The sequence below is a fragment of the Chiloscyllium plagiosum genome, unplaced genomic scaffold (genome assembly GCF_037043375.1).
Source record: "Chiloscyllium plagiosum isolate Xiang-an unplaced genomic scaffold, Cpla_swu_hap1 HiC_scaffold_29, whole genome shotgun sequence".
In the NCBI taxonomy this organism is placed as follows: Eukaryota; Metazoa; Chordata; class Chondrichthyes; order Orectolobiformes; family Hemiscylliidae; genus Chiloscyllium; species Chiloscyllium plagiosum.
This window is the reverse complement of record NW_028270167.1, coordinates 62662011-62678678: the sequence shown is the minus strand read 5'-3', so window position 1 is coordinate 62678678 and position 16668 is coordinate 62662011. Positions and strand designations below refer to the sequence as shown.

The following is a 16668-nucleotide window of genomic DNA, read 5'->3' as shown; positions in this document are numbered from 1 at the left end:
GCTTGCATGCAGAACACACACCCAGATCCTGCCAGAATCGGTCAGAAATTGCTTCCATCCGTATATCACGACAAAGGCAGCAGATACACGGCAAACGACCACCACTAATCCCCCTCCAATCATATCACCTTTCTGAGTTGGATGCATCTCGCTGATCCTTCAGTGTCGCTGAATGTAAATCCTGGAAATTCCCTTCGAGTGGTATCATGTCTGTGCTGAGGAGTTGAAAGCTTGAGGAAAATAATTCATCCCCTCCATCACTGTGGTAATTCTGGATATGCATTGAATCCTTTCCCATTGACTATACTCGAGGAATTCGTTTCGAAAAGTTAAAGGTTCCTGTCAGACATCTGCAATCGTCTGGAATAAGTTGAGACGTGGACGAAGACAGTGAAATAAAGTGATAGACAATGATGCCTGGGAGGCATAATGCAGGAAGTGAGCGCGGAACAGATGGTGCAAAACTCAATGTCGGTTCCATTACGTCAGCTTTTACTGCCCAATGATTATACTTACTTACACATTACTCCTAGTCATATCACCACAATGACCTTGTTCCTCTTGATGTGATGTCCCCTCTGTCTGTATTAACGTGGTTCATGGGCCCCGATAGGATGAGCACCTCCTCTTTCTCCTGTCACTTTAACCAGGTGAAAATACCAGTTTTAAATGAATGCAAGAAGAGATTATGTTTTTCTGTGCCTATTCAGTAGAGAATTTTCAGCTGTAAACTGTTTGTGTTTGAAAATTCGAGGATTGATTGCAATTCTCTTAGAGCAACATTGATCCGAAAACACATGTCCAAGTACTGCGAGGAAGTGGTTAAGCAACTCCACATATGGATGAGTAAGGGCATCTTTGTTGTGGCGCCGTGGCTTAGTTGGTTAAAGCGCTTGTCTAGTAAACAGGAGATTCTGGGTTCAACTCCCAGCGGTGCCTACTTGTTGCGTTCATATTTGGGCTTGGTGTTTCAAGTCTTTGCGAAAGTAACTCAGCGTCTTGGACTTTCACCCTGTTAAGATTTGGTGATCCAGGTTAAGTTCCAACAGTGAATGCCATGTTTTTTTATATATTCCGAAATATTACTTATGTCTGTAGTTTCTTTCCATTATTCCACAAGCACTTCTGCTTCTCCTCCTCTTTTATTCCCCCTCCTTCATTCCCAGTTAGGTCGGAATAACGAGATGAGGCAGGAGACGCTGCAGATTTGCCGGGGAATTTTGTGGTCATGTCAGAGATACCACCAGGTGATCACTCTCATTCTCTGATGTCACCGTTCATACATTTAAACCAAAAATATATACATCGTTGTGCTTCTTTATTTGTAGTGTAATTGCTTTTTTTCCTGGTGGATTAGGAATTCTATTTTGAATTCGAAACAGTCATAATTGTTTGAGGAAGAAGTGTCGCCTTGCCAGGTTTGAAGTGACAGACACATTAACCGGAGAATGTGAGCCCAGTTCAACGTACTCCAGTCAGTGGGCAAAAAGCCTCTCAGCAGCTGCACACTCAAATTGTCTCGAAATGTCAGACTTTTCACAGAGCCGAAATAGGTAAAGAGCTGTATGGACAGGCAGAGTGTCGGAGAATGTGTAACAGGAAGAGGGTGAGATGGATGCACAGAGACAAAGAGAGACGTATGGAGACACATGCTGAGTGAGACACTCAAATGACCAATTCTCCATTCGACATTGCTGCAAACTGAGAGAAAGGAAACGAAAGAAGGCAATCATTTAAGCACAGCCTTTCACCAGCTGAGAGCAACGGAAACTGCATTATAGTCAATAAAGTCCTTTTGAATTTGTAAAGGTGACGGTTGTCTGTCATTGAGATATTTTGATAAAAATCCTGCTTCAATAGATAAAACCGATAGTTTTCCTAGCATTATAATGTACAAATGTATAAGTAACGGGTTTCTGTCGATCTAAAACTTTAACTCAGTTTTTCTCCACAGATTCTGTCAGGTCTGCTGAGTTTCTTCAACAATTCATGTCTTTGGTTCAGATTTACATTATCAAAGAAAAATTAAAATCAATATTCTGTTGATCGCTTCATTTTTAAAACCCATCAGAAAATAAAACTGGTTACACTCTCAGACACAAATATACACTACACCGACTATGCACATGCAAACAAGCAAAACCACTTTCAAATTTAGGCCGTGGCAGACCCAAGACCGAACGTCTCAGTATTGTATTCGAGTCGAGACAACGCGTTGGGAATTCACGTTTTCGCGACCTGCCAAATGCACAACTGTCAAATTGACTGGCTGTAACAACAAGCTCCATCGAAATAGCCTGTCTTTGGCAGAGTGGGAGCGGGAGAATAATACTGATTCACAGATGCGTTTGCAACTGCAAATTCACTCTGCCATCACGACCACGTTATTTCATCTCAGGAACAGGACCTGACTGTACCGCACCTCAGCAGAAAGTGATAACTTTAGATGCTGGAGATCAAAGTCAATAAGTGTAGCACTTGGAAATCACAGCCTGTCAGCCAACATCTGAGGAGCGGCGAATCGACGATTCAAGCATTCCTGATGAACATCTTGTACGCGAAACATCGAATTTCCTGCTCCCCGGATGCTGCTTGACCAGCACCACACTTTTTCACTCTATTCCCACCTCAGCTGATCTGCTTCGAAAAATTGATGATGAACTTGCCAGCATTCCGTTTGAATCTTCTGTCACATGTTTGACAGCTTGCAACATTCCATTCCTCATAAAACTCAGATCATCCAAATTACTAACTAAAAATAAACTGTGGATACAAGAAATCTGAAACACAAGCATAATTGCTGGAGAAACTCTGCATTATCTGATATCAACTGAATTGTTGAACATTAAACTGTGAACAGGAAAAGAAAAAGCTGCAATTTGATAACTGCAACACTTCGTTTCTCCAAAAAAAGACATCATGAAATGCAGTATTTCGACCAGGGTCTCACCGTCTCAAATACTGATTGGAGTGGCGAAATAAATGTTGGCCCAGTCATTGCTGAACAAATGAATTAAAAGACTTATTGCGTTCCTAATCAGTTGCTACCCCGGCAGACCATGTTAATGTGATCCACAAAGCAGGACAGCCAGGTCCCTCTGTATTTCAGAGATCTGCAATATCTAATTTAAATAAAAGGGTCATTATTGAATGTTCCTGCGAACATCTCATTCTCCACTTCATACTGCATTGGTCAATATTTTACTCACAAACTTCCTCATCTCGACATCACTCAATTTTTATATCCTTAACGTTCTCTTCATGGTTTACCTTTCAAACTGTTTTCCCAAGTACATGCCCATTTTTATTAAGTCGAAGACTAAGCTGAGATGATGTCTGTTGTAAATCCAAATATCGCTCTATCACACTTTGTCCCTTGTTTAGTGTGTCCGTGTAAAACACGTTAAACTTGTGCCCTCTCATTTTGAATTCCACCATCCTGGATAAAAAGAAGGCCTAGGCCAGTCACCGATCCAACCTCAATCATGATTTTATAAACGTCTAGAAGTTTACACACCAGCCTGGAACACTGCCGGGAAAAGCCCCTGCTCAAGCACTCTCTACTTACAACTCAAGCCCTCTCGACACTGTAACATCCTTGTAAATCTATTCTGCACTCTTTCAAGTTTTATGAAATCTTTCCTGTTGAAGGTGATCGGAATTGTCAGCAGTATTCTAAATGTGGCTCCACTGATGTTCTGTACATCCAGAACATGACGTGGACTTCAATAATCAATGTTCTGACTCATGAAGGCAAGCGTGCCAAATGCTTTCTTCACGAACTTTTCTACATGTGACACCGATTTTCGTGCTCTCGTAATCTTTGCCTTGACTTCTCAAGTCGTGCTTGTCTTCTTAACTACTATATTCTGCTGCCTTCACAAATCTGTGGACCCACATGCAAAGTCACTCTTGGGTTTCCCAGTGCCCTACCATTCTTTGAGTACTCCCATGACGTGTTACTTACAAAGTGCATCACCTGAGGATGTTATTGTTATTTTCAGCTCCCCCTATCTGCCCATTGGACAAATCCACCTCTGAAATCCTGGAACCTAAGATCTTCTTCCTCACTATTCACCACTATGCCAATCTTCATATCCTCCTCAAAGTTTCTTATCATTTCCCAACATTATTTCTGTATTGTTTATGTGCAATCACAAACATTAAGGGACACAACATTGATCCTTGTGGGACACCACTGAATACCAGTTCCACGTCTCAGAAACAGCACCTTCCTTTGTCTCCAACCACCCAAATAAGTTTGGGACAAACTTACCACGTGACCCTGTATCCCTTTTATATTAACCCTAGTACCAGTCTCTGTTGTGGGAACTTGTCTCAGGCTTTCTAAAATCCTCATAAACTAAATCAAGTTCACTATCCTTGTTTACACATCTGATCACTTCCTAAAGAAAATGTAATCTGATCTATCAGGCATGAATTCCTCTGACAAAAGCATGCTGACTCTCGCTGGTCAAACTTTCTCCGAAGAAGTTGCAATTAATTCTCTCCTTAAGAAGCTTTTCCAAAAGTTTCCCTACATGTGATGTTCCAATCACTGCTTGTAATTTGCTGCATTATCTCCGCCAGCCTTATTGAAAACTGGAACCACGTTAGTAGTCCTGAAATCCTGTAACCACTCCCAGGTGACTAAAAAGAAATGTGAAACATTGGTCAGAACACGCGTAATTTTCTCTCTAGTCTCACAAAGCAACGTGAGACACAACCCCATCCCGATCTGGGCATTTGCCCAATTTTAGCCTGTCAAAACTTCCAATGCCATCTCAGTCACCATGTGAAACGGCTCAAAAAACTGTCAGTCCCTCGTCCCTGCATTCTGTACCCATATATTACCACATAAGGACTGTTCCCCGGCTGCATATGTAAGCTGATTCACTCAGTTATCCCATTTACTGACACAACTGTACTATCATACTGGAGGGAGACCATTCAGGTATTATAAGTAGGAAAAAATACTGTTTCAGCCTAAGCACCTATAAGTGCTTCAGCTTCGATAACTAATGGCACATTGTCACAGTGAGAAAGGGTTTTTGTGTTATCTATCTGAAGAAAAAGTCACTAAGTTCCACCTCCTGCAGAAACTCCAGTCTGTTCAGATTTGGCATGAGTTTTTTTCTCTCTCTCTATTGTTGATCGCATTCAAAATAGAACTGCGGTACAAATCCCATACACATGATTGCTGTATTAATAGACCTAAGAAGTTGATGCCTATGGCTCACATTGCAATAGTAAGAATCGACAAGAGAAGTTTTCAAAAGGAACAGAGTACTGTCTTCGGTGCAGAGAATCATTGAGCACGGACGATCTCAGGCTACCAAAAGGGCACACGCACGACCTTTATGCCTTGATCATTCACAGTGTCAGATGGCCTGAGATAGAGCTGTGTGCCAAGGAACATGTTCAAAAGCAGAAGGTGCTGGAACAGCTAAGCAGGTTTGGCAGCACCTGAGAAGAGAAATAAGAGTTAGCAGTTCCGGTCCAGTGACTCTTCCTCAGAACTGATGGTACCTATGAAATGTTGCTGAAAATCTGCAGTCCTCACTTTCTCCTAAGAAATGTTGACCTCTCTGCAGAAGATAGGGTGGTGGGGTTGGGATAAGAAGTAAACGGTAATTGGTGTGGAACTCAAACAGAGAGAAGAAGAATTGGGCAAACTAATGGATAATGATCAAGCTGAGAGGGTGACTAGCTTTTTATGGAGACTGTTAGTGACTAAACATAGATAGCGTGTAATGGTTGCATATGTGATGACAAGGAGTAGTGTGTGAGGTGGAGGGCAAGGAGATGGATGAGATCAGGACATAAAAGTATTGAAATTGATGGAGTCCGGAGGGCTGCAGCATCCCCAAATGGAAAATGAGATGTTGTTCTTCACGCATGGACTGAACTTCTCCGGAACACTGCAGTAAGCCTGAGACAGAGATGTTGGCCAAGGAACGGGCTGGTCCGCTAATGTGGCGTGTAGGTGGTAGTTTAGGGTCTTTCTTGAAGATGGATCTTGGATTTTCTGAAAAGCAATCACTCAGTCCACACTTCATTTCCCAAGATAGTGGAGACGACATTGCGAGCAGTGAATGGAGTAGAATGGGTTGTGCGAAGTGCAAGCAAAGTGTTTCTTCACCTGGAAGATGTGTTTGGGCCCTTGGATACTGAGGAGGGTGGACGTAAATGGACAGTTGAGGAGAAACAAGATGTATAAAGGAAGGATTATTTAGGAGATGTTATGAGAAATGTTGGAAATCATGAGGCTAAGAAAGCTGTCATGAAGACAGTTTACCAAATGATTGTAGCAACTGGAACAAGGTTGACGAGGTAATGACACAAATCATTACGAATTAATATGTTTTAGTAGTCATTACGGAGACATGGTTACATGGTGGTCATGACTGGGAGTTAAATATTCGGGCTTTTCAGACTTTTCTGAAGGGCGGACAGGAGAGTCTGATATTTAACTACAGCTTCAACGCAGTACTATGAGATGGTATAGGTTCGATAGAGAATGAGTTTGAATCCATGTTGTTGGAAATTAGAAATTCTAAGAAGAAACTTGCACTGAAAGGCGTAGTCTCTAGACCACCAAATAAACGATTACATGAGGGAGGTGAATACACAACGAAATAAGTAATGCTGGTCAAAATGGGCCGGATATTAACTTTGGAGATTTTAATCGACCTTTTGATTGGTCGAACTAGCTCAGTCTCTGTTGTCTTGAGGAGGACAATGTTGGATTTAATCGTGATGGTTTTCCTGAACAGTATTTCAAAGAAACGGCGAGGTAGCAAGCTATTGTCGATCTGGTCCTGTGTAGTGAGACAGGAATAATCAAATACCTCATCATTAAGGATCCGCTTGGAAGGAGTGATCACAGTATGGTCGAATTGAGAATGCAGATGGAGAGTGTGAAGTTAAAAACCAATGCCAGATTCCTGTGTCTGTACAAGAGGCTCTACAATAGAACGGGGAGAGCCTGGCTAAAGTAGACTCAAAACAAAAATAAATATGGTGGGTCAGCCGATCAACAGAGCTTTCAGTTAGATTTTTCAAAGTGATGATCAAAATTATATTCCAATGTAAAGGAAGGACAGTAAGAAAAACTATAATCTAGCATCGTTGTCTCAAGAAATAAGGGAGACTATCAAATTGAAGGAGAAGGCATACAAAGTGGTTAAAATCAGCATGAAACTGGAAGATTCGGAAAGCTTTCTCGGTCCACAGAATGCCACAACAGTGCTGAAAATAACCGCAAGAAAGAACATGAGAAAAAAGAAACTCGCACAGATTATAGGGATGTTTTGCAGAGGTTTCAACAAAAAAACGAAAAAGACTGGTTAAAGTGAACGTTGGTCCTTTAGGCGTTTAGTTATGGGATGTGATGAAATGACTGAGGCATTGAACAGTTATTTTGTATCGTTCTTCACAGAGAAAGACACTAATATATGCCAGTAATTGAAAAGAGATGGATGTCGGTGAGGATCTGGAAACAATCCTTATTTCGTAAAAGTTAGTGTTGGGCAAACTAATGCAGCTAAGGATAGACAGTCCCCTATCCCTGATGGAATGCATCTCAAGGTGCGAAAACAGTTGGCGGGGGAAATAACAGGTAGACTGGCGTTAATCTTGAAAATTCGCTGGACTCTGGGTCAATTCGAGCAGAATTGAAAACAGTAAATCTGGCGCCACTGTGTTTGAAAAAAAATGGAAGGAAGACAAGAGAGGGGGTTATAGACCCACGAGCTTAACTTCTGTAGTAGAGAAGGTGCTTGAATCTACTATCAAGTAAGGAATAAGAGATCACTGCGATAGAGATTGAAAAGACACAGGATTCATGTAGGGCAGGTCATGCTTTACAAATATATTGGTATTCTATGAAGACATGACGAGTATGGTGAACAACGGAGACTCAGCGAATGTGGTGCACCTAGATTTCCAAAAGATCTTCGACAAGGTGCACACAAGAGGCGGATGCATAAGGTAAGGATGCATGGTGTTAGTGGGCGAGTCTTACCATGGATAGAAGAATAGTTAACTAACAGGAAGCAAAAAGTGACGATAAATGTGTACTATTCTGGCTGGCACACAGTGAGGAGTAGTGAGCCTCAGTGATGGGTTTTGGAACTGCAATTATTTACAATTTATATAGATAATGTGTAGTTGGGGACAATGTGTAGCACGTCCAACTTTACAGATGACACGAAAATGAATGGCAGAGGACAGTGTGCAGAGGAATGTGAAACTTTGTAGAGGAAAATAGTTACATTGACTCAATGGGCAAAGGTTTGGCTGAAGAAACGTGAAGTCATCCATTTTGTTAGAAGTTACATGAGACAGGGTTATTACTTATCGAATAAAATGTTGAAGCATGCTGTTGTACAGGGGGAATTGGGTGTCCTTGTGCATGAATCACAAAGGTCGGGTATGCAGGTACAACAAGTAATTAGGTAGCCAAATGGAATGTTGTCTTTCATTACTAAAGGGGGTGAGGTTAAAAGAAGAGAGGTTCTGTTGCCGCTGTACACGGTGCTGGTGAGGACATTCTTAGAGTACTGTGAGCAGGTTTGGTCTCATTACTTGAGAAAGGATGGACTGGCACTGGAAGGGGTGCAGAAGGGGTACACTGGGATAATGCTGGAGTTGAGGGGATAGGGTTATGAGGAGAGACTGAGTAGATTGGGATTATATTCATTGGAATTCAGAAGAATTAGGAGAGGCCTTATAGAAATATGTACAATTTTGAAGGGAATATGTAAGATAGAAGTAGAAAAGATGGTTCCACTGGTGGGTGAAATTTGGAAAAGAGGGCACAGCCTCAAGATTAGACAGAGCAGCTTCAGCACAGAATTGATAAGGAGCTTTTTAACCAAAGGATTGTTACTGTTTGGAATCTTCGATTCCTGATGAAGGATTTTTGCATGAAAGATCAATTTTCCTGCTCATCAGATGCTTTTTCACCTGCTACGCGATTTGCAGCATCACACTCTTACCTCTAATCTCCAACATGTGTAGTCTTCACTTTCAAAATAAGAATTCTTTGCCCAGTGAAGAACTTGACACCACTTCAGTAAACTTTTTTTATGGCCATGATCTTATTTTTGAACAATAAAGGAAGTAAGGGATACAGTGAGAGGACGGGTAAAGGGATCTGAGCGCACGAAATGGTCTGCCATGAACGTATTGAATGGCGGAGCAGGGTCTAAGGGCTGGAGGGCTTACACCTGCTCCTATTTCTGATATTTCATGACAGCATGTTTAACATCTTCAGCAATTGCAGGGGAAGATTCCACAGTGCCATGTTGGGCGGTGTTGGGAGTGAAGGCAGAATGCACCAGTGTGTCCCAGATGGAAGGTTACATCCGGAAGGCAGAGAAGGGAGGTGAGAGGAATATGTGCGTGGTGATGGCATTTTGCTGGAGCTGGTGGAATTTCAAAAAGCAATCGATGATCACTTGAAGCACCACAGCGCATAAAACTACAGAACAAGTTCTGGAAAATAGGATGACAGTGGATAGGCGCTTGATGCCTGACATTGGCAAGAAGGGCCAAAAGGCCTCTCTACGTGCTGTAAAAGTCCCAGTCTCTATGAGAAATTAATTGAACCAGCCTTTTGTGGCCACAAGATCAATCAGAATCCGGGACTTCTTCAGCAAGTAATGCAATTCGTTATTCCTTGAAGCCTATCTATCAGATTGCCTGCCATTACCTACGAATAGCAACTAAAACTCTCCATTAACCGATTTTCTCTCTCCGAGCCAGATCGTTATCCACTCCATTGTCCAACTGTTCTTCTCCTTCTTTGGGTTCTTTCTCCACCTGTCGTTTATTCCTTTACAAGCCAGAAATAAGAAACAAAGCTGAATACTCCTTACTTGCCTGAATAAGTGCAGTATTGAAAAGCATGTTGCAGGAGAAGCACAGCAGATAAGGCAGCATCCAAGTCGGAAGATACATTTCAGTCAGAGCCTTCTTGAGGACTGCTCAGTGCTGTTCCAACAGTAATGCATCGCCCAACACCACCCAGAACAGAAGAGCCAAATTGATCAGCACCGCATGAAAGATACAACATCGACACAGATCCACTTCCTCCATCGCCAAACACTCAGACATGCAGGTTGTACCATCCACAAGATTAAGTGCAAAAATTCACCACGCCTCCTTAAACCGTACCTTTCACGTTCACAATCACGTCCATCTCAAAGGTAAAGGACGACAGGTGGGTAGGACAACCCAAAAACCAGTTACCATACTGAGCTGGAAATATTTTGCCATTCCTCCCCTCTCACTTCGTCAACATTCTGGAATTCCTTCCCTTATAATGTGGACGTACTGATAGCCCATGGACAACAAGGGTTCCAGAAGGCTGCTCATCATCACCTTGTCTAGTCAAATTATGAATGAGCAATTCATGCTGACCCTGTCTTGAATATACACATCCGAAAGAAGAATGACAATTAAATGCTTTGGTGTTTTTTTTGTAAAAAGCGAGCTCTTACTAAGCTATTTCTGTTTTAATTTCAGAATTATTAAAGATGAGGATTATCATTGGAAACTGAAATGACACATCACATCGGTGTCTGATGGAGTTGTTCAGTTTAAAGTAGCCCGAACTCGTTGGCCTTTGAAAATGAAGGAGAAAACAACATTGCGGGTCGAGTGAAGCCATTCACGTGTGCTGTCTATGGGCGGGGCTTCAGCCAATCATCTGGACTGCCAAGATATAAATGGAGGGACGCTGAAGAGAACCTTTGGAAATGTGCTGACTGTGGAAAGTATTCAATTATTCGCCTACCATGACAATTCATCCGGCTATACTGGGGAAAAGCATTTCACCTGTTCTGAGTGTGGAAAGCGATTTGTGCAGTTATCTAACCTGCTGCTACACACATGCATTTACACTGAGGAGAGACAGTTTAATTTTTCAGAATGTGGGAAATGCTTCCAAAAAAAGTTCTCCAAAACTGAGGTATCACCAATGTGTTCATATCGATGAGAAATCATTCAAGTATGCTCACAGTGGAAATGGGGTCAGCCCGTCATCTGATCTCACTTTTCATCTGGGAACTCACTGAAGAGAGACCGTATACCTGCTCTAAGTGTGGGGAAGGATTCAGTCGAGCATTCGGTCAGCTGAGACACCAACAGTTTCACACAGAGAAGAAACCATTTGTCTGTTGTGCCGGGGAAGAAATTACTTGATTTCAGCAACCTGCTGAAATACAAGCGAGTTCACACTCCATTAACACACTTGCGGTGACACCAGCGAATTAACATTGGCAAGGGAGCATTTAAATGTAGCATTTCTGGGAAAGGATGCACTTAAATCTTCCATTCTGCTAATACACCAATGGGTTACAAGTGAAAAGAAACCGTTTAAATGTCCAGAGAATGGGAAGTGTTTTATGTTCCCAGGAACTGAACTCCCATCAACGTGTTCACATTGATGAGAAACCATTCACGTGCTCTCACTGTGAGACTGACTTCCCACTGTGTAGCGACACAATTTACCTGCTGCATCTCCTCAAGCAGTGATTACACTTCTCAAGGACTTCCATTGCAGTGAAACACAGTCAATAATTCTAAATGTATCAAATAAATTTTTAATACATATCAAGCTTGAACAACGAAGAAAATGCCAAAGAACAGAGTGCAAATGCATATCCACCAGATTCCTCTCACTGGAGAGAAATTGGGGAAAACTGTATATTTGATGTGACTGATACTTGAGCAATTAAAACCCAGTTCAATTAAAGAGGCTATTCACATCCAATGAAGTAAACTCCAGCTGATAGAATGAACACAGTTCATTTCTGGATGCAATAACAGCAACATACAATCACATTTGACCTCACTGGAATGCGTGTGCCACCGTCGATATGCAGACCATAGGAGCTGCTCTCTTCATTAGAGACAGAAGTGACTGGTGGTGATTTAACCAGTAGGCTCCAAGACTCCAGCAACGGAAGAGGTTGAGAGAACAGTTGCTTATGGTATTCTCAACCCGTTGATGGGAACGGGACCCATGCTGTCCGCATCTGATAGCTTTACAAACAAGCAACCCAGCCAACTGAGCTAAACGAATACCTCCTTACTGGTGTGTCACATGTGCGGATGAATTATTGAATCCATTGCTACACATAGTGTAGGTGAACGGCCTCTACCCACAAAGCGTTTACTGTTGTATCATCAAAGCATTGTTACTCCTGAAGCTCTTCTCACAGTCAGAGCATTTACTTTTTTCTCGCAATGGTATGAAAAAGCCCATATCTGTTGAGACTGGAGAACCAAGTGAATGCCTTTCCACACAAGAGGCAAGTGTTTGTCACTAATGTGAATAATCTGTGCTCACTGAGTACAGATGATCACGTGAATCTCTTCCAACACTCAGTGGGGGTGTATGGTTTCCATCCAGTGTTTATCAAGTTTGTGCGTCTGAAACTTTACTGATTTAATGCACCTCTTCTCAAGCACAGTGCAGAAGGATGTACACGCTCCAGTTTCAATTCGACTGGTTGACATTAGAGTGGATTGTGGAGGTTATCACTGCCCAAACGGAGCGGAAAAGCTTCTCTCCCAGTGACGAAGACATATGTGCGACATTAGGCTGTATCCCCTAGCGAAAGTTTGCCCACTCATGGAACAGCTGAACGAGTTATCGTCCATGGAAATAACGTGATGTTGAATACAGACCTCTGAATTTCAGACCTGAGAAAATCTTAAAGATTTTTACCCACAACCAGAGGAAATGTCTCTTGTCAGTTTAAACCCACAGATGTCACGTGAGGCTGAATGACAGAGCAAATCCCTTTCCACACATGGAGCACGTCAACAGTCTATCCTCAGAATGTCTGTGTCACTGAGCTTCCAACTGCTCTGAGCGGTTTAATACTTCCCACAATACATAAATTTCCATGTTGCTGATCTCCTTATGTATCTCCAAGTCCGATGATCTGTTGAATCCTTGCCCTTAAACACAACAAAGGTATGGCTTCTCTTCAGATCTTTTAAAGAATGTTAATTGGATTATGTGAAATAATTTCTGCAGTCATTGCACTGAAACACTCACAATGTACAGTGTGTGAGTGTGTGTGTGTTTGCATGTGTGCGTTTGCATGTGTGTGTCTGTATTTGCATGTGTGTGTGTGTGTGTGTGTGTTGGCGTTTTACAATCACACTGTCATTTGAAATCTTTTCCCACAGACAGACCAGATAAATATATAGCCTTCATGGCCTGCTGAATTTAGTGATCAGTTGGTTCGTGGATCAGTATATCATGCTTGATTTGACTCACTCAACTTCATTTCTTTCAATCTCGGTATTTGCCGAGAGGTGCGAGGGAGGAGCGAAGGACTTCTGGGAAGGTGAGTTTAACGGTTAAAATTCCTTAGATCAGGCGTCGGGGCCTCCATTTGACCAGAGGTGTGAGGCAGGAGTGAAGGACTGCTGGGACGGTGAGCCTGATCTTTTAGAAACCTTAGTTCAGGCGTTGGGACCTCAATTCGCCGAGAGGGGCGAGGGAGGAGCGAAAGACTTCTGTGAAGGTGAGTCGAAAGGTTTAAAAACCTTAGATCAGGCGCCGGGGCCTCCATTTGCCGAGAGGTAAGACAGAGGAGCGAAGGACTTTTGGGAAGTTCAGTCTACTGGTTTAAAAACCATAGATCAGGCGTCGGGACCTCCATTTGCCGAGAGTTGCAAGGGAGAAGCGAAGGACTTTGGGAAGGTGAGTCTAACATTTTAACAACCTGAGTTCAGGCATCGGGGCCTCAATTTGCCGAGAGGTGTGAGGGAGGAGCGAAGGAATTCTGGGGAGTATTTAAGTGTGTGACATCTAACCCAAGGTCTTTCACCGTCAGGCCGCCCTCCTACCTACCTCCTCGAACCTTACGAAGATTCTGTAAACTAGGTAAGTTTTCAGGTTTCTGTTTTTTTTTCCTCTTCTCTTCCTTTATTTAGATCTGTGCAGATTCTCATACTAGCGGGATATGGATGTCAGGGGAGTTGCATGTTCCTCCTGCAGAATGTGGCAGGTGAGAGACCCTCCACATGTTCCAGTCGACTACATCTGCGGGAGATGCAGCCAACTTTCGCTCCTTGAAAACCGAATTAGCGAACTGCAGCTGGAGGTGGATGAACTACGGATCATCCGGGAGACTGAGGGGGGAATTGAGAAGATGTACAGGGAGGTGGTCACTCCCCAGACACAGGATAAGGTCAGCTGGGTTACTGTCCGGGGGAGTAAAGGGAACCGACGGACAAAGCAGGGATCACCTGTGCTCAATCCCCTCAGAAATAAGTACATCGTTTTGTATACTGCTGGTGGGAACAGCCTACCAGAGGAAAGCCATAGTTGTCAGATCTCTGGCATTGTTGGTCAGAAGGGAAGCGGGGGAATAGAAAAGCGCTGGAGGTAGGGAATTCAATAGTTTGGCGGATTGACAGGAGATATTGTGGTCAGGAAAGTGAATCCTGGAAGGTATGTTCCCTCCCTGGTGCCACGGTCCGGGATGTCACCAATCGAGTTTGCAAGATTCTGAAGTTGGAGGGTGAGCATCAAGAAATCATAGTACATATTGGCACCAATGATATCGACAGGAAAGGGACTGATGATCTGAAAAGTGACTACAGAGAGTTAGGTTGGAAGCCAAAGAGCAGGAGGAGGAGAGTAGTGTTCTTAGGTTTCCTACTCCTGCCACGAGATAGTGAGATGAGGAACAGTCAGCGAATGGAACTTAACACGTGGCTACGAGGCTGGTGCAGGAGGGACGGCTTCAGATACCTGGACCATTGGGATATATTCTGGGGAAGGTGGGACTTGTACATGAAGGACGGATTGCACCTGAACTGTAGGGGTACAAATGTCATGGGTGGGAGATTTGCTCGTGCGATTCGGATGGGTTTAAACTAGTTTGGCAGTGGGGTGGGAGTCGGATCCACATGTCTGAGAGGGGTTGAGCTGCAGACAGGACCATGACAGGATATATGGAATCTATCTGGAAGGTTTCTATTCAATAGTACACCCCAGAATGTTGTTCATGGAGGATTCAAGAACAAATTTGGTGTTGAATGTCAAAACGGGAAACTCAGATTGTATTTTGATGAAGATGGGCATTGCCAGGCATATATGTGATATGACTGTTACTTGCCACTTGTGCAGAGTTTGTATGATATCTAGGTGTTGTTACGAATTAATAAACGATTTTTGGGAAGTTTTTTTAGCGCATGTTGAGATTCCGGCTGAAAACCTGTTCTCAATTAGAACACATCTACCAGCTCAGCTAACAAACGCACAACCTGAACATATGCATATGCGCGACTTCAGTATCTGAGCAGTTGAAAATGATGCTGAATGTTGTCAAGCCGTCAACCAACATTCCTACCTCTGAAGGGAAATTCAGTTACAAACCCGTACTAGGACGTCACCGTTCCGACCACCCATGCGTCCAGAACCTGAGCCAGAATGGCAGCTGTTTACCTTGGAACTGCAAAATATTTACTACTATTTATTTTTCAAGCTGCTCGATTTTCGCTGGAAGCGTTTTTAAACGCTCTCGGCCTGAATCCCTCTCTCCAGGCTCTACAGCCTTAACGTCTGGAAAAGTGCATCTCTCCCATTTACCACGGAGGTGAAGCCAGCATACGACTGCCCCTTCCTCTCCTGTGATGAGTACAGTCTCAAGGCGTGGAATCCCGGGTAGTTACCCAGCCATTGAATCCAATTGTTACAGAATGTGGATTATATTCATTCCTTATTTTCTCTTTCCTGCATTTCAAGCTTCTGCTTCCAAATGATCTTTGGAAAACAAAATTGGCTGGTGAAAAGACATCTTAAATTGCATGCATCTATCAAATCCCTTAAACCCTCTCGCCAACATAACCTTATCATTAAAATACTTGACTCCTCAAACCATTTTGTAAATTCCCATCCTGAACTGTCAGTGCTGGATTTTGGAAGGTTTTTTAACATTTGGATGGTTGAAACTCAAGCGAAGAGATGTATATGTTTCTTCTGAATGTCTCTCAACACATTTATTTTATCATCTCATTTTACAGAAAAGTGGAAGGCACGAAAACCGAAGTGTTTCTCTGATCCCATTACTGTGTTATATTTTCAGGTACATTAAATGTTAATCCATGATCATCCATAGCTCTGCTCGCGATCTTTGTCATTGTCCAAACTGTCGTATGTTAAATAATGAATATTTTAACTCTGTGTGTTAGTTTGTTGTTATTTCTTCCAGTCATGTTTAAGTGAGGGATTCACCACTGCAGGTCCCTCAGCTATGTGCTGCTAATTTATTCCTCTCGTATACGTGGCCTCTTTCACAAGCATCACTCGGACTCTCCTCAGCTCCTGCTTTCTCCGGCTTGGGTTTTGGGGATGAGGCTATGGGGACACACAGAAGGATAGGAATTCAAGGGTAGCAAGGAAAATAGTTGTCCTCTTGACAGAGTGAGGGGATTCGGCAGGAACACTATCCCACAATGGACATTCACCAGAGAAACAGAGAAACCAATTATATTTTTATGGGTGACGAGTGGGGTTTCGGGATGAAGGCGGTAGAAACAGACATTTGCTTGAAACGTCTTGGCTCCTCTCGACGGGGAAATGGAAAGCTGTGTGGGAAAGACAGTCGTGAACCAATTATAAGGGGAGGA

At 42.9% G+C, this 16668-nt stretch overlaps 1 non-coding gene across 1 annotated transcript; it reads left to right on the top strand.

Moving 5' to 3' along the window:
- Positions 1-865: 865 nt before the first annotated feature.
- On the top strand, positions 866-939 carry trnat-agu (transfer RNA threonine (anticodon AGU)). The gene has a single exon. It is a non-coding gene; the product is annotated as a tRNA-Thr (tRNA).
- The last annotated feature ends 15729 nt before the right edge of the window (positions 940-16668 follow it).